At 40.3% G+C, this 21,033-nt stretch overlaps 1 protein-coding gene across 12 annotated transcripts in view; it reads right to left on the reverse strand.

The window, feature by feature from the left end:
- Window positions 1-20,703, reverse strand: part of ADGRB2 (adhesion G protein-coupled receptor B2) — a 695,259-nt gene extending 674,556 nt beyond the window's left edge. For 3 of the 12 annotated variants that reach the window (XM_082246705.1, XM_082246713.1, XM_082246711.1), the window contains exon 1: window positions 19,208-20,703. The gene's annotated coding sequence lies outside the window, so the exon portion shown is untranslated. The remainder of the gene's footprint in view (window positions 1-19,207) is intronic. The other 9 variants (XM_082246707.1, XM_082246709.1, XM_082246703.1 and 6 more) reach the window with 5 other exon arrangements.
- Window positions 20,704-21,033: the final 330 nt, after the last annotated feature.

The raw sequence follows: 21,033 nt of genomic DNA on the forward strand, positions 1-21,033 counted from the left end.
CCAGTGGGCACTGTGATATACCTCTACATCAAACCAAACTTTCTGGTATCCCAGGGCGCGCCCATGCCCATAGCTGCTCTGTGCTGTGGTTGGACACATCACGAGTTTGTCAGCAGAGTAGAGCCAGTGATTTTGGCTGTACACCTACTGATTTCTGTGACCATTCACAGCACAGATCTGTGTGTGTCAGTAAACAGTTTTTTCCCCCTAATTTCACTTACAGTTCAGAGCTGAAATCAGGGATGAAAGCCAGTTGGTCTGTAAGTGAGTAAAATGAGCACACATTGTCTTGTTAGGCCCCTTTCACATGAACGATCCAATCAGATCTGCCTGTCAGTTTTTGAAGCAGACCTGATCGGATCCTCCATGTCAGGAGACATCTCTGCTGACACCCGCTGCCATCCGATCCGATCCTGTCCGTGAAATCCGGACGGATGGAAACCCTATTTTCCATCCATTGGATCGGATGGGATCAGATGTAAATGGACAGGCGGTCCGTTCTCATCCGATTCCCCCATAGAGGACAGCAGGGGATCTGACAGCTCCATCTCCACACACAGAGCGGAGACAGAGCTGCCATCCGCCTGCTCAGCGGAGATCGGCGGATCGATCCCCCGCTGAGAAAAACGGAGTCCGCCGGCGGATGCGGACAGTGTAAAAGGGCCCTTAGGCACGCAGATAACCCTTGAACGCCCTCCTGATTATCTTTGTCACCCAGCCAGCGCCATTAGAACAGTGACAGTATTCAGTATTATCACAGATCACTGTATTTAGCCTGGTACACACCACTATTTTTTTTTTTTTCCGTTCATTAAAAAAACTGACCGCTCCGGAGCATCAGAGCATCGCTACTAACGATCTGACATTAGCCAACTGATCTCCCCTGCTGTGCTATTGTGTTTTCACAGGGAGACAGCAGAAGCTGGCCAAACTTCTGTCAGACCAGCTGCCATACACACAGGCTGAATGTTGCCCGACATTCAGCCCTTGTGTACTAGGCTTTAGTATCAGTAGTGACATCAGATAGTGGTAGTTAAAGAGCCAGTTAGCATCCCTACCAGCCAGTGTCAGTTAGCGCCAGTCCCCGATAACCCCGACCCTCTATCACAATCATACTATAATTCACTGATCACCACCATTAGCATAGCTCCCAACAGTCCCTGATTTCGAGGGACTGTCCCTGATTTGGAACAAAGTCCCTCTGTCCCTCTTTAATCCTCGTTTGTCCCTTTTTTTGGTAAGATCTATATAGTTGTATATAAAATGCACTACATATCAAAAAGTGTTTCCCAGTGCTAAACCTTTCATCCAATTTCTAAATGGCTGCATTTGTAAATTTCAAAATCCAGTATAAGGGAATAATTGTAAAGGGAACAGCACTTGTTGGCTTAACTAATCATTTTTTTGGTATAATTCTCCTTTAAGGGGGGTGGCAGGGGATGTGTCCTATGCCTACATACTTTTGCTAATAGGTGTCCCTCGTTCACATCTTAAAAAGTTGGGAGGTATGCATTACTGGTATAGTGTGTGTCCAGGTCCAAATCCTGGTCATGGTCAGAACTATACTAGCGTCCCCAAAAATGCAGTGTTAGCAGGATTAGCCCCAATCACTGCCAGCACATGTAGCAGAATACATTTTGTGGAACATTACCTCATTTACTAAGCTCTGAAGAAACTGCACATGAAGAGTGCAAAGTCTATTTACCTTAGTAAATCAACCCCAAAGTATTTCAGAAGAAGAAACAACCCAAATAGTCCCAAATTCCTTTCATATAGACAGTAAAATTGAGATTGCCTGACATGGACTGAATAGTGGATTTGCTTATTTGCTTATTTCCAAACAATCAGATTCCTCTATGTATAGCCAGCCTAGAAGGCCTGAACATTAGTTATGGAGATAAACTTACAATCAACCACTAAGCCGTTACTTCAAAAATATATATATTTATACAACATCCACAAATTAATACTAGTTCTTTTACTGTGCAGACGCTGGACCTTTAAATAAATTACTGGGATTATAGGTAACCTTTTTAAATACAGTATTGTAATATTGTCCACTGACTCTCCACTGGAGTGGTCCCCTTCCTAGCAGACCCCTCCCATATGGAAGAAAAATATATTTCCAATATATTTAGGGAACAATTTTTAGAAATATATTGAATATGGCCAAAATTGTAGCATTTCAAATATATTTCCAATATATTTAGGAAAAACATTTTTGAAATATATTGAATATGGCCAAAATTGTAGCATTTCAAATATATTTCCAATATATTTGGGGGAAAAAATGTATTTTTTTAAAAAATATATTTTAAATATATTTTTCTTCCATGTGGGCTGGCAAGCTTCCCGGTACTCACGGACACCGTTTTTCCCTTGGGTTGCTCTGCCTTCAGCTCCACTTGTCAGTATCCTGAACCTCTTACCTCTTAGCTCAGCATCACACTCTGGATCCACTAGGCCAACTGCCTGTGTCCACCTTCCTTGCTGACAGGAGGAGAGACCAACGTCACCCTCCTCCTGGGACCTGGCTTCCCGCCCAAAGACCCCCTGTCCCTTGTCCCCCTGGCTTTTGTAGCCTATCCCAGGATGCACCACTCTTGTGACCTCCCACTGGGACAGCCACAAAAGCCTGTGTGTCACTGGCTGGGTTTCCTCCACTGTCCAACAAGCTCCCCTATTGGATACAGGGGTACACTCCCTCGGACCAAGTGAATCACACATGGACACATGTAACAGGCAAAACTACTGATCAGGCTCCCCTGATAAGCAGATGGAGCAAAACAATGCCTTTACCTAGCACCTACCTAGGAGGGTGCTACATTATATTTTATATTATATTATATTTTTTATTTTTTAAATGGTATCATAGTATTGTAATAGAATTTTTAAAACAAAAGCCATGTAATGTAAGGCTTCTGTGATGTTCCTCATTCCCAATAAAAAATCCATAAAAAAGTGCTTTGTTTTAAGGTAGGTTTAACACAATGTGCTAGTATGCGATACATACTTGCACATTACGGTTTTAACTTGCAGGGTAAAAAAAAAAAAAAAAACGTTCAGCGGTTTACAACCACTTTAAGGATAAGAACATATAGCACACAGTGTATTGGATAATCCACTTTTAAGCTGAGAGAGACACTATTAGCAGTAAGAGGTCATAAGTATTTACATAAGAGGTTTTAAGCTGTTACCATATATCAAAATCAATAAAGAATATTTATTCTTCATCTTAAGTGCAGAAACCAAATATACTTAACAGTGACCAAGTCAGACTAGTATAAAATGAATTCCAATTAGTTATCATGGGTTGCTGCATATTTGTGCCCTATAGTGACATAGCCGCCAGAGGGAGGAACCACAACACGCAATGAAGGACCAGGCAGCTGACACACCAGAAAGTGTGATGAATGCACACTATTCTTCAACCACCATGGCTCTTCAGCAAAGTACAAATAGAAATTACCACCCTCTGGAGTGGCAGCATAAATGTTCTTTTTTTTCTAGGGTGGTTTATAGGAAAAGACAATAATAAGGTAAAAGAATTAATTTAATTAGCACTGTTTATTAAATAGAGCTGATAGATATTGTATGTTCTGAATATAGTGGGACTGCATTGATAATAATGCTCTATACAATAATAATGGCAGCTTGATTGATGAACTTAATCTAGAAGAGGTACCTGTCTTGGAGCCAGCATGTTGTCTATTATTCAAACTGTGAGTCAGCATTAGCATACGGTTCATCAAAGCTAGAGATTTCATGCTTATATCTGGGTTAGGAGGGGCACCTGCAAACTCTTTATATACATATAAATGCAAAAGTACATAAAGTCCTAAGTGAAACGCATTTTTGGAAAAAACATGTTTTTTTCCTAAAAACCTTTTGTTATTGCTAGAGTTGCTATGTCTACAGCAGCTCCTCACTTTGGTAGATTAAAGTTCAGAAAAAAGCAGACATTCAGTCTTGGTTGAGCACTAGAGTCTTGACTCCACTGCCAGCTTCTTTAATGTTTTGGAGTCTGCATTGGCTGGATTATACCACTGCAGTTTGAGTTTTTGGCCATAATGCAGATGTCATTCCCTTGCATCTGAACTCTTCAGTTTTTTGGGTAATTTTTATTATGAATAATCCATTAGGGAATTATGAGACCAGTGCCGGGACAAGGTCATCCAGCGCCCAGGGCATGGATGCCCAACTGCGCACCCCCTTCCCTTATCGTTAAGGTCAGGGCATGGATGCCCAACTGTGCACCCCCTTCCCTTATGGTTAAGGTCAGGGCGCCCCCCATCCCTGCAATAAACCATTTCACCCAGGGCAACCACCCCTCCTGACAACCCCTTGTCCCGGCCCTGTATGAGACCATCATATGGCTTTGCAACAGCTATGGAAGCTGGACAGAGTACGGGTTGGGATACAATACCAACTGACTGCCTGAGAAATATAGGTTGGAATGTAAATTAATATGCTTGCACTGAATATCAGTTTTGGATGAAGTTGTATTTAAGTGTATTTTCACTTTTGCAGCCAAATCGGAACAACGCAGACTTTAAATGTTACATGTCCCCATTCACATTTAGCATCACTTAAAAACATATTTAAACATTGTAGCTTCCTTTTTTTTTTCAATGCTCTATTCTGAATCATCAAGCAAGAAAAAGCCCTAGGCAGTTATTTGGTAATGAGGGGGGCTCAGTCAGCTGTGCTTGTTATAATTAAGCACTTAACCCCCCCCCCCCTCCTTTATGACCAATATTTTTCCAATATGGCACTGTGTTACTGAAGCTGACAGTCATGCAAAGCTGTACACAAATAAAATGTATGTATATTGTTTTCCCACAAATAGAGCTTTCTTTTGGTGGTATTTGATCACTACTGTTGACAATTTTGAGGGAAAAAATATATACGTTTTTTACTTTCTGCTTTAAAACATATCCAATACAAAAATGTAAAAATTCTAATTTCTTCATCAATTTAAACCAATATGTATCCTGGTACATATTTTTGGTAAAAAAAACAATAAAAACAAAACACAATAAGCGTATATTGATTGGTTTGCGCAAAAGGTATGGCATTCACAAACTATGGTATATATACTGAAATTTTTATTTATTTCTACTTTTTTTATACTAGTAGTGGCGGCGATCAGCGACTTATAGCGAGACTGCGATATTGCGGCAGACATTCTGACACTGACACTTTGTGTGAACCAATGACAATAATACAGTGATCAGTGCTAAAAATATGCACTGTTACTGTACTAATGACACTGCCTGGGAAGGGGCTAAACATCTAGGGCGATCAAAGGGTTAACTGTGTGCCTAACATGTGTTTTTGTGTGTACTATGTTGTGGTTTTACTAAGGGATGTGGTGGATTTTATTCCCTGCTTCGCAGGGAATAAAAATACTTAATTTTCTGCTGACAGGACAGAGCCCTGCCTTGTTTACATAGGCAGAGCTCTGTCCTGTCTCTCCTCGCTAATCAGCCAGTGCTGGCGGACATCCATTGGCCAGCACTCACTGATCGGCTTGTGCTGTGTCTAATGTGCGCGCCCCCTACCCGAAAGTGCCAGATTGCATACTAGGTACTAGGTACTAGGTAGGTGGTCTGGCACAGAAGAGCCGCTCTGCCGCCGTGCATGTAAGTGATGCAGTCGGCAAGTGGTTAACTCTGTATGTATTATGCAGGCGGATCTGCACTATATTTGAATACTGTGGGGTTGATTTACTAAAAATGGAGAGTGCAAAATCTGGTGCAGATCTGCATAGAAGCAAACCAGCTTCTAACTTCAGCTTGTTCAACTGAGCTAAAAAACCAAAAACAAAAAAAAAGAAGCTGATTGGTTTCTATGCAGAGCTGTACCAAATTTTTCACTCTCCAGTTTTAGTAAATCAACCCCACTCTGTCCTAACAAAGAGTTAAAGGTATAGAGGCTGGAATACTTGCATTGTATGTTAATGAGGACAGACTTGGGACAGGCTCACTCTAACATTGTTTAAAAATCCTTGCGTCAGCCATAAAATTTCGTTTTGAGAAACATCTTGAAGGTAAGAATTTTTTTTTTTTTTTAGAGATTTTGTGTGAATGGGAACACATAACAAACATAAAAAAGACACATAGAGGGGGATTTGTCAAATTGGACAGCAAAAGTAGAAAGTCTTTAAGTCTGATGTCAGATTGTAGTTTGCATAGTTTGCATTTTCTTTGTTGAAAATTGAAAGTTTTTCCCATGTTGAGGTCAAAGATGCAGCTTTAGCTCAGCATGGGTTTTAAAAATGATTGCTGGATCCTGCCCATGTACGAAGGGCACACTACATACCCTCTTTTCTGTAGATGATCACTTTATCTGGGGCATAACTAGAGGAGAATGATTCCCATTCAAAACCGTACTCAGCTGAAGTCGCATATTGCAGATCAGTAGGAGGAAAGCATGGCTCAGTTTTTAATTAAGAAAATTCGGTCTCGGAAGCACCACATATGACATCAGATTAAGCCTAAGGCCCAATGAGTATACCATGGATCCGATGGAAAATGAGGTCAGAACAAGCACATGATGCTTCCTTATACCCATATGTAACTAATATTACGGTTGTATGCAGGATAAAAATTCAATATAAGCAGAAATCAATTTTATATAATGCCATGCTTAGACTCTTCAGGGAGATCAAGGTCAGCTCCCATTTATTAGAACATTATGGGGAAGACAATGAAAGTGCAATATAATCTTGACCGCTTTGAAATTTTGGTCACAAAGGTTATTTTTTTTCTTATCCAGCTGTTCAGAACAATAAAGTCACATATTTGAGAGCCGCTGAAGACACCAAAAAGAAAAAAAAAAGAAAAAAGGAAACAGCAGGAGAATTTCGAAGATCTGTCTACAGCCATCACAAAACAAAAGGCTGGTTTACTGTTTCATTGCAAGGTCCCTGTAAAGTGTTGGTACACTGTTGTAGGACAACAGCAATACATTGAACTGAAGTTTAAACACAATGGGGTTGATTTACTAACTTAAGCTTGTTCAATTAAGCTTTGATAAAAAAAAAAAACTGAAGGGTAATTGGTTTCTATGCAGAGCTGCACTAGATTTTGCACTCTCTAGTTTTACTAAATCAACCCCAATGTATTATGTTAAGAAAATTAAAATGTGCAAAACAGCTGAAAGTTTTCTGTTTAAGTATACAGTATTTGCATTTTTTAAGTTTTAAAGTGATGTTAACCACTTCCCCCCCTAGTACGTCATATGATGTCCTGCACTTGAAGTAGAGATATCTAGATAATGCCTGCATCTTCAGCCGGCAATTTCCTCACTTGTAAAAGTCATCCTGGTGGCTGATTAGCCACTGGATTGCATTTACAGGCGGCACTGAGTTACAATAGAGCTGGCCATGGACTGGATGATTCTGGGAGTCTGGAAGCGATGTCATAACATCACTTCTGGCTCTGACAAAAGTAAACACTGACATTTATTTCCCCTGGAAAGCAGAGATCAATGTTTTTTTTTTTTTATCTCATGCTTTTCAGCATACAGGAGATATCTGGGTTCTTCACTCCTCCCCTCTTCCCCCTTCAACTACTCTCTCTCCTGCTCCTCCCCATCACCTTGTTTGCTCTTCCAATAATTTAAGAGTCCTGACCTCTTATATCCTAACAACTAATTTAACCCCCTTCTGCCTGGGTTTCCTTCCACCCTGTCATGTATGCCCTATGCTTATCATTTCCTTCAAGGTCCGGGCATGTCTGATTTCATCGAAAGGATACTTGTTGATCTTGCTATAAAGGTCCACTGTCACACATTCCCTTAATGAAGACTACAAGTCAACTCACATTATGGAGGCATGGTCTACTGTAGCCACTATCGGGAATCCTGTCCAGGGCAATGATGTGCAGCCATTGTTTGAGTGAAAGCATGTAGGCAAGAAGTGTCTGAACACAGATGGTGGAGATCAGAAGCACTGAGAAGTAAAATAGTATGAAATAAGGTGAAATTGACATTTATGGGAAAAAAAAGCAAGGCAAATGTTTATGAAGCACAGTGCTTTAGCAAATTAAATGTCACCAAGTTAGGGTTTACATCTGCTTTAGAATACTGGCAATTAGGGCATTTTTTTGCAATCAATCAAAATATCATCAAATGTGTTTGGTTAAAAAAGCTGCTTACAGAATTTTACAGCTATAGGGCTTCGTAATTTAGGACATTCAAAGTCAATCAAATATGATTTAATGTAAGCTGATCACATGAAAGACATACAGTAAGTCATGAGAGCTCTATATATTTTTTAACCTCTTCCCGCCACCGCCTCCCAGCACTTTAAGTGCTTGTAAATGCTAGGAGGCGAAGACGGGCATTCAGGTTATGTGACAGCTGCAATTGGCTGTCTCAGCGGTCACATGATCAGAAAGCTCCTGATCACAAGCATGTATCGGTAGCTTTCCAGTCCTCGCCGGAAACTGTACTAGGAGTGTGCAGGGCATGTGCTTTCAGCACAGAAATGTTTACATTTTGGACACATATTTGTGGCCCCCGCTGATAGGCCACATATATGAGTATGGCTGGAGAGAAGAAGTTAAAAGATGTCATACTGCTGCAGTAATGCAAGCAATGTTCTATTTTATTACAACCTTTATCAAATATGGATCTGTGGCAGTTCTAGGTAATATTGAAGAACCTTGAACTAGTGAATGATCCCTCAGATATTTATTTTTTTTAAACTGCCCTCTAACTGTTAACAGTTCAACCAAAACTCTGAACTGAATCTCTGTCACATGCTGTACCTGGAATGGAATAGAGAAAAGTCCTGGATGTCGCACATCTCACCCCGTAAGAAGGTGTATGACAAACTCAGCTTGAGCTGGAGGCATGGCCTGGTTGGAGCCTGGGCTGAGGCTGTCATACCCCTTCTTACAGGGTTTTGCAGAGATGTGGAATTTTCTGTTAGATCTCAAGAGCTGGGATGAGCTCTGTCCTTGTATGCATTTCAAGCGGTTGTTACACCTGGTGGAGCCTTGAGTGACACCTGTGAATTTAGTTTGGGTCACATGCTATACTTGTACTTGCTTTCATCTTCTCCTTCTTGCCTTCATCTTACACATTCCCACTATATTCCCATCTAATATTAGCTCCATGTCCCTATTTCCTATATTACAGAGCTCTTCCCATACTGCACACAGCCTATGGTGAAATAACTGACACATCCCTCTCTTCAGCACTCCAACGCTTTGTGAACAATTGTCCCACAATATCATTTTTGCTTTTACCCAGCTGGCACCGTTTTTTCTTACACTGTCTCTTTTTGTACACTGCAATGTGCACTATTAAGGCCCAGTGGTGTTACTGGCTTAGTCATTGTCTTGATGTAATCTAGTACACAGCTCCTCTCACACACTAGCAAGCTACATAATGTATCCCTTTTTGTAGAACTGTTGCCAACTCGTTGTGTTCCTCAAGCCATTATTGAATTTATCAGGCCAGGCCACCTTTTTCCATTGCTCTGTGGTCAAGTTCCGATGCTCATGTGCACATTCTTTGCACTTTTGACTGGCAAGGGTCAGTACGGGCACCCTGACCAGTCTGCAGCTAGGCAGCCCAATACGCAACAAACTGCAATGCTGAATGTTATGACACCTTTCTATTGGAACCAGCATACATTTTTTCAGCAGTTTGAGCTACAGTAGCTTTTCTATTGGTTTAGACTACACGGAACAGCCCTCCCTCCCCATATGCATCAATGAGACTTGGCTGCCCATGACCCTGTCGCTGGTACACTGTTTTTTATTCTTTGGACCACTTTTGACAGATCCTAACCATTGCAGACTAGAAACATCCAACAAGAGCTGCAGTTTTGGAGATGATCTGACCCAGCCATCTAGACATTACAATTTGGCCCTTGTCAAAGTTGCTCAAATCCCTAGGATTGCGCTTTTTTTTCTGCTTTCAAGGGAAAATATGTTCACACACTGCCTAATATATCCCACCCAATTTCAGATGCCATTGAAATGAGATAATCTATGTTATTCACTTTACCTGTCAGTGGTCATAATGTTATGGGTTATAATGTTATAGAGCACCAACAGTTTAGTGCCAACATTGCTTTACAAAATGGAGGGAGACAGTACAGCTACAATGCAATTCAATACAAGAGGAATAGGAGAGCCCTGTTCATTAGAGTTAATAATCCAAAAGGAAGGGTAAAATGATAAAAAAAATATTAACTGTGGGTAATGAGCTAAGAAAGTAAAAGTACAGTACGAATAGTTAGAGGTGGGATAGGTCTTTCTGAAGAGATGGGTTTTCAGGGATTGCCTTATGGTGAGTAGAATAGGAAATAGTTGGACAGATTGGGGTACAAAGTTCCAAAATATGGTCCTACCAATCAGTAACATGTCCCCTTTCAATGAACCTGTTTCCCTCATAGTACCAGCTTTTTTGAATGGCGGAGGTAGGTGGAAAAGACAGGCATAGTCGGGCACTCTTGACAAGAGCTTGTGACAGCTCCTTGGTTCTTTTAACCACCACTACACTGGAAGATTATGTCGGCAGGAGTGGGGTAGGAGGCATGGACATAGAGTGACTGTACGTTATGTACCCTGTGCTAATTTTTTTGGGGGGGGGGGGGGTTTTATTTCAATTTTGATGCACTTAGACTTTAAACGTAATTACATCATCCCTTCAGTTACTTTTTTGAGTAGTGGTCTATTTATGCAGATTATGCAGGTACGCAAGCGTTTTATGGACTTGGGGCCTTAAAATACTAGATGTGAGTCTGAAGGGCTTTGGGATCCCTCCCATTGTCATGTAGACCTGGGAGCTACGTATTCTTAGTGCAGTTGAGATTCTCTAACCAATCTCATGGTTTGTAAAATCAAAGTGTTTGGTCTGTGGCTAACAAATTCTCTAGGTGCCTGGCTGGCGCTAAGACATGTGGAAAAATTAATTTTCTTCTGAAAAGGTGTGTTCGCTGTCTGACCCCAGTTACATATTATGAACGATAACAGAGTTTAGGATAATGCAAGTAAGTCTGTCTGTCTGTCTGTCTGTCTGTCTGTCTGTCTGTCTGTCTGTCTGTCTGTCTGTCTGTCTGTCTGTCTGTCTGTCTGTCTGTCTGTCTGTCTGTCTGTCTGTCTGTCTGTCTGTCTGTCTGTCTGTCTGTCTGTCTGTCTGTCTGTCTGTCTGTCTGTCTGTCTGTCTGTCTGTCTGTCTGTCTGTCTGTCTGTCTGTCTGTCTGTCTGTCTGTCTGTCTGTCTGTCTGTCTGTCTGTCTGTCTGTCTGTCTGTCTGTCTATCTATCTATCTATCTATCTATCTATCTATCTATCTATCTATCTATCTATCTATCTATCTATCTATCTATCTATCTATCTATCTATCTATCTATCTATCTATCTATCTATCTATCTATCTATCTATCTATCTATCTATCTATCTATCTATCTATCTATCTATCTATCTATCTATCTATCTATCTATCTATCTATCTATCCCAGAGGCTTGAATAAGATCCACTCTTGTTTCTTGCAACACCCAACTAGCTCAAGAGCATCTCCAAAAAATGACTATTTCTCACTTCTCAAGGACCTATCCCCTTGGGAAAAAAGGGAAGCACTATACCACTAGATGGGCTCCTTGTTTTATAATCATCTCACTTTTCCACGGACGCTCCCAGATCCACTAACCTGCCAAGCTGCTATTACAAATAATGAGGGAAGGAGGTGAGATGGGACAATTCTTCTCTGCTCAACCTTCTGGAGGGCCTCCCAGCAGCCCCCACAGCTCCTAGCCTTGCAGCTACTCCCTGCTACTTTACCATCAACCTCCAATTAGGTAAGGCCTCCTGCATCTATACCAACCTCTTAATTCTAACTGTTTCCTGGGACTGTTTCTCCCTACAGTAATGTAGCCCCTCTATTAATCTTATTCCTTCAGTTCTGTCTGTTTATTGGTAAGCCTCTTTCCCTTTTCTTTTCTAGCAAAATGTTGTTTTTCTAATGCTCCCAGCTGTGTAGTGCAGTGCATATATCTATTCGATACTGAAGAGGGGTGACTAGTGTGGGGGTGCATCCCTATTGTGCATGTGTGGAAGTTGCATCATCACTAGCACCCCATCAATGAACAAGAACTTGCATTACTCCTCAGTTTTCCTAGAAAAAGTAGGGTTTGCACATTGTCATTGCTTGTTAAGAGCTACTCCATGAGAAGTGTTTGTGAAGTACCTCACCTCATAGCCAATCACCCTACTTTCCTGGCACCGCTGGCATTGCCCTGATGCTAGCAGTGTCAGATTTGGCAGCACTGTTTGAATGTATGCTTCTTTGTTTGTAATCAAAGGATGGTTAGCTAAACCTGGCTACATTTCTAGATAAGAATAATGCTAGGTAAAGGCTGCCCTGGCAGAAAAACCTCTGCAATACTATTAGCACCTTTTTATTTATGACCTAAGGGCAATTTTTTGCTAGAGAATATGTTTCTATTTCTTATACAGAATAATCACTTCAGAGACAAGCAGATGCACATTTGTATCACTGTCAGTGTGATTAAAATCTAGGAAAAAAAATCAGCATCATGCTGTCCCAGAAGTTTTCCATGGGCATTCATCAGCTCTATCTGAGATACAGTAGCTCTCCAAAGCTAGCTCAGCAGTCCTGAATGCCATAAATTTCAGTGTGCAGGGGGAGTTTGTTGAAATTAATAGACGGTTATACTATAGGAGCACCAAATGCAAATGATGACAAAGGAACTGATCCAAGAAGTTTATGGGCACATAGTTCATATTCCTAAAAAGGTTTCAAAACACATACATTTATTCATTTGATTGACATGATGGTTTTTAATCAACTATACTGCTAACTGTACAAAACAGCAAAGAAACCTAATCTCAGATAAAAGGACCTTACAAACTGAGATTGGATCATTTATTTATTGGTGACAGTATTGCACAGTAATGGTCCTCTTTTTGAATTTGTGGCTTTGATATAAAACCCTTAACCTTTGGAATCATTACTAAAAAAGGAAAATAGCGCAGGAGGTACAAAGCTATGTTTGTCCTATATATTATAAGCAAGTTGTGCTGATATTATTCAGCTCCAGACTCATAGTCTATAGTGCTTGCCCTAAATAATCATATTAGTAAATACGAAGAGAGAGGCCTGGCGAAGGTGAGGTCCTGCTGTCAAGGCCTGATTCATTTTTTATAGTACAGGACCTTCTTTTTGCTGCATTGAGGCTATATGGATATTGTATAAGCTGTTTAAACAATAGCTTTTCATTAAAGGAAACCTGTGCGTACAGTACGTATAGCAATATTCAGGTTGTTATTGCTCACCTCCTTATGAAGATGCTATCTGCTTGGCTGTCTCTGGACTCAATTCCTTCCTAAATACGGTCACAGAGCAAACATGGAGTTGAGTTAGAGTGAGGTACGAATTTGAATTAGAGGTAAGCTACTCAGAAAGTACTGAAGCCAATGGATCAACATAAGAGACAGGTAAATAGTATTATTATGATCAGCAAAGGCAGCCCAGGCATTTAATAGTACAGGTTTCCCTTAAACTTACATGAAACCACTATACAGCATAGGACAGATTTTATTTCAGAGGTTACTTGCCTATTGAGGGTAGAGTAACAATCCAGATAGCCCACTCCCCCATCAAGGTACTCTCATCAATCCATGCTCTCTCGCCACCTCCCCACCTGCAGCAGTCAAGTAAGTCAGAGCTTATCTGTCTGGATGATATCACTGCCTTGCTCATGTGACAGTGTTCAGGTCTGGCTTCACAGGTGGGAGCACTGTCATTTGCAGGAGATCACATACTACCTTATACACAGAAGGCCCAAACATTTGGATTAATGGACCGAGAGCTCCAATGAAGTCAAGAGGTGGCAAGGGAGTATAATAGTTGAGTAAAATTTGCTGGGCATGTGGGGTATCAAATACACTTTCATTTTGATCTTGGCATAGTAACAGTGTCTCTTTAATTTTCAAAAGCAAAGAACCTGTAAAGGTTTAAATGCTACTGAAAGTGGTAGTAAACCCTTACATAAAATTATTGATGTCTCTAGAAACTCCAAAGGTAAATTGCCATCATCCCTTTAAAGTTGCAAAAATTGTTTATCCTCTTGGGGGGCAATCATATAAAAGATTTTTACATAAAATATATTAATTTTATTAGATACAAAAGAGCATAAAAACAAGGTTATTTTTGAGGTCTTCAAATCTATTTAAACGTGACATCTTAATTGTTTGATAGCATACATTTATGTCAGACAGTATACAGAAAACATGTGAGAACATGATTGTTGGAAATGGTAGAAAAGGTGGTGATTCCAGATGTTATCTGCTGTCATCCATGTCGCATAGTAGCTGTGGAAGCCGAAGTAACACCGGAATTCAACAAATCAATCAATGTCTTAAGCACTTACATATACCCAGTGATGTGACTGGCCTCAGGTGATACATGGAGATGAATCAAAACCCCCTACATAAGTTGTACCTGTTTATTTGCAGTCTTATTTTCCCTACAGCCGTTCAAAGTCTATAATTTCTACAGCCTGTCTGAGCTGTGAGAAAAAAGGGGGCAGAGAGCGGAAATTACACTATGTGGAGCTCATTGAGGAGCGCTCTGAGAGCTGATTGGAGAGAAGGGACACACCTCCTTCACACAGCGGATAGGAACAGAGATGAGGCTGTCATTCAGCTGGAGGTCCCTTTCCTGTCACCTTTTTCTTCTCGGTGTCAGGAAAACTTGTCAGAAATTATTTATGCTATTAACAGAAACAGCAGACATTACACTTAGTGCTCCTAATTGAGACAAGTACACACTATAGAGGGATATGCTTTTTTCATATTTTTTTTTTACTGAGGTTAACAACCACTTTAACTAATTTTTAGTGCAGGGTAGCATGTTTCAGCTCATTCAGGCACATAAGGCTGCCTTCTTATAGTCCAAAGTGCCCAGGAGCCCCTGAACTTTCTAATCAACTTACTGAAAACTAGAGCACAGACGTTGCTTTACCTTGGTTCTCACCAAGAATCAATGTCCAGTGTCTGAATAAATGACCTATTGAAAGACCCAAGTATTGCCACATGGAACATTTGTATGGGGAAGGGGTGTGCCTAAACTCCAGTTTTTATATGGTTGGCAAATATGGGGGCTCCCAAGGCACACCATATTGTTAGAAGCCAGTGGTATTTGTTTACATCTGGTGATGCCTGCTATTATGCCATGACAAGTTCACTTTGAGTCTACTTTAAATGATTAAAGGCTTTCCCCATAAAAATGATAAAGCATAGTAAGAACACCAACTCTACCTCCAGGTCTTCTGACAGAGTATTTACCAAAAAAAGAAAGAGGAGAAATGTACTACAGCTAAACTGATTTAGGAAGACAGCAGTTGTAAAGTGTTGACAGATTTTACTTCACAAACCACCCAATAGAGAAAAGTCTTGGTCTTGGGCAATAACACTCACTCCAAAGTATAATATAGTCATGGTATGGGCCGAAAAATCACAGAAAAGGAAAGCGACTCCTCTGGCACCTTAATGAAGAATGCACCTGAAACTAGGGTATTGGGACTGTTGTCTCAGCTCACTTAGGAAGCACATTTTCTATTATTTATCACCTACATGGTCTAGGCTTCTTTCTAGCAACAGACCAACACAAACCTGCTGAAGATGGCATTTTCTCTTGTCGTATAATGTCCATATCTTTACACACTTGACAACTTAAATATTTCTATATCTTTGCATTGTGGCCTTTATGGCTCATACCCACTGTTACAGGAAAACCTCCCCAGACTGAGACTCATGTGGCCACCATTTTTACAGCTGTTGACTACTACTTATTTACTATATTTATTAACTAGTTAATTTTATTTATTTTTTGTAACTCCTCACCATATGTTATAGTAAATACTGAAACATCTTCAGTCTTGGGGAGGAAACCCAGAGAATAGGCTGTAAAGTTTTTAACAACTCAGACATTTTAAAGCCACAAAGATTTTTGTGTATAGCTGTTTTCATCAAGATCGAAATATGGACCCAACAGATGTATTGCAACACATTGCAATATAAAAAGATGTACATTCTCTAGGCCAATGATGGCGAACCTTGGCACCCCAGATGTTTTGGAACTACATTTCCCATGGTGCTCATCCACTCTGCAGTTTAGTTGGGCATCATGGCAAATGTAGTTCCAAAACATCTGGGGTGCCAAGGTTCGCCATCACTGCTCTAGGCTATTTATATGGGCATGGTACATCTGAGTAACTTCCAATACAAAGTGAAGATGAATTATCTCTTATATAACACATACATCTTTCCGGCAATAGCTGTTCCAACTTTGCAATATTATAATATATCAAAATGCTCCTCATTGTAACTGCTAGTTAAAAAGGTAGAGGTTCTTCACTGTTGAAAGGTATGCCACTTCAGGATTTCCTGTGATGAGTAAGTGGCCTAGGCAGTGCATAAGCGTTTCATATACCCCAGGACTATTACAGCCTCTTTCTCACAGCGCTATGATATGTTAGAGGAGCATAAGGGTTACTGAAAATAGCAAGGCTCCAGAGCATCCATTCCAACTGTGTGTGACAGGTCACCAATTGACTAAAATAAAAGGGCTGGTGTCTAACCACCCGGTAAATGGGAATACATGTACAGGTAAAACAGAAAAGAATTGGGATTTTAGAATGATGATCTATATTTTAATTGAACTATTTGTTAGCTTGTAAAATCTATAATACATTGGTGTAGAAGATGCATCATCACCTAAATATACTGTGTGTTTCATGTTCAAATATGTTATGTGACAAAAGGTTTTTATAGGTCACTCCATAACACATGAGAAGATGAGGCTTTTCGCATTGAACTTCAAAACATTCTCGATATTCCTAGTCTCCAGGGTAATTCATTCTATGGAACAATTGAGTCACAGCATTCCTAAATTAGGAGCCAGCACTGAAAGCAAGGTTCACCAAACAATAGTCTGCATACAATGTACTCCATCTGATCAAGCCTTATCCTCCCTCTATGAACTAATAAACCATTCTGTCATTGTTAACTCACAACTAAAGGTTGGGTTGATGATTTTCAGCATTTCTAATAAACCAGTGCATGTGTCTCAGCCATAGAGTATTAGATGAATCGCTACATCACCCAAAAAAAAAAAAAAAAAAAATGTTCTACAATTACCCCACTGTGACCTTTTTCCAATCTGAGTTTTCTTTGTTTAAAGGAGAAGTTTTCTTTGTCAGTGGCATTCATCTAAAAGTTTCTTTTGCAGAGTATATCTCTCCCTGCCATAGAATTTTTCTTATGCGGTTGAAAGGCTTTAGATGGATTAAAAGCATTCATTAATTAACTAAGCCAGGGGGACCCTGGCTCACAAAATACAGGAAACTGAATGGAAAAATGTCCTGACCATTTGTTCAAATAATGCCACAGTAGTCAAATCCGTGATTAAGAAAAAGAACAGCAAACACTATCGCCAGAGTTATCACACTACGTAGGATTGCTCTCTATAGCAAGATAGACATCAGACTAAAGGAAATGAAAATCCAATCAATACATATGTCAGACAATTTTCCTAGAAGAGGAGATAGATAGATAGATAGATAGATAGATAGATAGATAGATAGATAGATAGATAGATAGATAGATAGATAGATAGATAGATAGATAGATAGATAGATAGATAGATAGATAGATAGATAGATAGATAGATAGATAGATAGATAGATAGATAGATAGATAGATAGATAGATAGATAGATAGATAGATAGATAGATAGATAGATAGATAGATAGATAGATAGATAGATAGATAGATAGATAGATAGATAGATAGATAGATAGATAGATAGATAGATAGATAGATAGATAGATAGATAGATAGATAGACTAATGATAGATAGATAGATAGATAGATAGATAGATAGATAGATAGATAGATAGATAGATAGATAGATAGATAGATAGATAGATAGACTAATGATAGATAGATAGATAGATAGATAGATAGATAGATAGATAGATAGATAGATAGATAGATAGATAGATAGATAGATAGATAGATAGATAGATAGATAGATAGATAGTCAGTTTAGTGGATGGATGCATGATGGATGGATAAATGGATGGATGGATAATGGATGGATTGATGAATGGATGGATGGATGGATGAATGGATGGATAGAAGGATGGATAAATGGACAGATAAAGTATTGACAGGTTATAAGCAACTTGTTTATTTTCAATTAAAAGATATGGGTCTTTTCACCAGGACAGCAGAGAGAGTGAATTGTCATATTGCACATTAGCTTTTCCTGCTTAGTGACAAACATAGAAACCAGGAAAGATTCTGCTTTCCTTGCACATGGCATAAACATGCTGTAGAAGAAGCAAGTCTACAAGATAAGAGGATAAAGAGGAGAAATAAATGATTTCCCTTGCTTGGAAATCTACAAGTTTTCTGATGTGTAGCTGATAAGAAAGTCATTTTAGTTGCATTTGTGCTTAGTCAAGACAACTGCAAAAATGTTAAAATGCACTGCTGGGAAGGAACTCAAAAGCACTACTGCACCCAGAATACACTTGGCCTGACCAGATTACAACAGCCCTTGGCTGAACCTCAATGACCATTGATGCATCAAATCAACATGCTAAGAAAAAAATAAAAAGCTCAAACCTAGGCATACACAATTCATAGCTGGGGCACGATAATCACAACTTGTATGGGCCCACCTGAATTCAGTAAGAATCTCAAATGGAAAGGATGGAACATCCAGGCATTGGTTACATTCATTATATTTAATATGTACAATGTATGTGTTCATCGTATGACCCATTCTTATGTCTTTTTCACAGTCACTAAAGTTCAGTTTGGCAGCTAAATGTGTATATTTTGAAATTCCTGTACGGCCTCATCTTTTTGAAAATTGAGCTACCAGCCTTATTGTACCTCCATGTGTTGCAGTTAGCAAGGATTATACAGAGAGACTCATTATACAGAATGTGTAGAGCAAATGTGAGAAGGTATTCATCTCACACAGGGAATCAAGTGGTGATAGAGATATACTGCAATCTATGGTGGTAAAGCATGCCATGCTGTGGGTGACCCCAGCTCATGACCATACATAGCCTTGGTATCAGATGAAGCCAGTGCCCCAATTCTCAGCACACACAACATTGACCCTAGGGCTCTGGTCTCTTACCTGGTCGCTGTTAGCAGTACTTTATAAGGTGGGAGGCTGTATCCTGCCGCCTGGGATATTCCATGATCCGGGGTAATTTTCTTTCCAGATAAAGCTTCACATGTCCCCAGATAAGTTTATTCCTGCGGAATGCATCTGCCACTATCTGCACTCTATCAAGACTTGGGTGTATGGGGAGACACTGAGAGCCTCTATGGTCTTCCTATGTATTAGGGAGCTATTGATTATGCCCCCGACGTTGTCTATGCCTATGGTGCCGAAGCAGTGCTTGCTTTTAATAAGGTTCATGTAATATTCCTAATGTACAGATTGTGCACTAAAAGCTGCATCTATCTACCTACCTGCCTCCCTTTCTATCTTTTGCATCTGATTTTCCCTTGTATGCCTATTAGTGTAAACAAAACTAATTTTTTAGTGCACTTTGTTTAGCTTTTTGTCTATTATTGTGACACAGAGCCATATGGGGCTATTTAAATGTTTGCATTATGTCCCATTTGTTTGTTAAGTGTGCAAACATCTTCCATATTCAGTATGTGTCGGTGTGTGCTGGTAATACTAATGTCTGCTTTGCCTCTACGTATCCAGTCTCGGTGTTAATTAGTATTTTGATCAGATCTGAATAACAGAATTTACCTAGTTTGTGTAATTAGTCCATGCTTGGCTGGGTGCCTAGATATGTACATGAGTCTGCTAAGAATGTGTACTTTGTGTTGGCACATTAAATCCAGGCTGATCAGTTTGGCTGGAGCGTGAGAATTGACCACCTAAATGCTGTAATCTGAGTCATGTTCCTCCGAACTGTGCAAGTGTATATGAGAATGTGATGTGCCAAAGTGACAGGGTAAGTGTGACAAGTAGTGTGCGGCTAGTGACACTGCATGTGTGGCTAGTGGTGCTGCGTTTTGCACTGTTTTTTTTTTTTCTTTTGCAGGTGACACCGTATCTTCTGTAAAATGGGTGAACGGTTCTGCTGTATGCGTCTGGAGAAGTCTCGTACTAGCTAGTATGTGTCACACGATGTAGTGTATACAGTATATCTCCACCCGGTGAAAGTCAGTGTCACATCATGATCTCAGTGGTCCTGATGACGGAGCTTGGATGCAGCCCGGGGCCAGAATTCTGGTGAAATCTGCGATGCCTAAACCCTGCGTTGGCTTCTTAGTGTCAGGATCCCAATGCCCACTGCTGTCTTCCAGCGTTGATGCCGTCCGTGTCTATATACCCAATGCCAGTCTTCAGTTTCCCGGTGTCAAGACGTGATTTTTAGTGTCAGTTTCCGATGTAGGTTCCCAGCGATCAGTTGATGGATAACAATGAGGCCCTGTGCAATATGTCCAGCAGTGGCAGATGTGCCCTTGTCTGTACGTGTGCCCCCGCTCTCTTCCTCCGTATCCCTCCCTGTATGTTTGTACCAGGCTCAGTCTATCTTCTCCTCCATCTCTTCGCTCTGCACACTCTGCTCTGTATCCCTCCTCCCTCTTTCCCCTGTCTCTCCCTCTCTATCCCTCCTCCCCCCTCTCCCTACCTCCTCCTTAACTCAGTATTTCTCTCTCCATTCCTCACTCACTAACATCTCCTTCTCTTTTTTTTCTCATTATTCTGCTTTTCAGTACTGTTTTTCCCTTACACTCCACTCTTCCATTCCCTGTCCTTTATATCCTTGTTTAATTTCACTGTTCTACATCTTCCAGTTTCAGCACCATCTCCTGCTTCTTAGCATTAATCACACCATAAACTTTGTGCCTGTCGGCTTCTGCTAGGAGGTTGCACATCCATATCGGAGGGTAACTAGTTGTGGCAATTGGTCTAGCTACTCTTAATGGGGT

The sequence above is a fragment of the Pelophylax lessonae genome (genome assembly GCF_965119305.1).
Source record: "Pelophylax lessonae genome assembly, chromosome: 2".
In the NCBI taxonomy this organism is placed as follows: domain Eukaryota; kingdom Metazoa; phylum Chordata; class Amphibia; order Anura; family Ranidae; genus Pelophylax; species Pelophylax lessonae.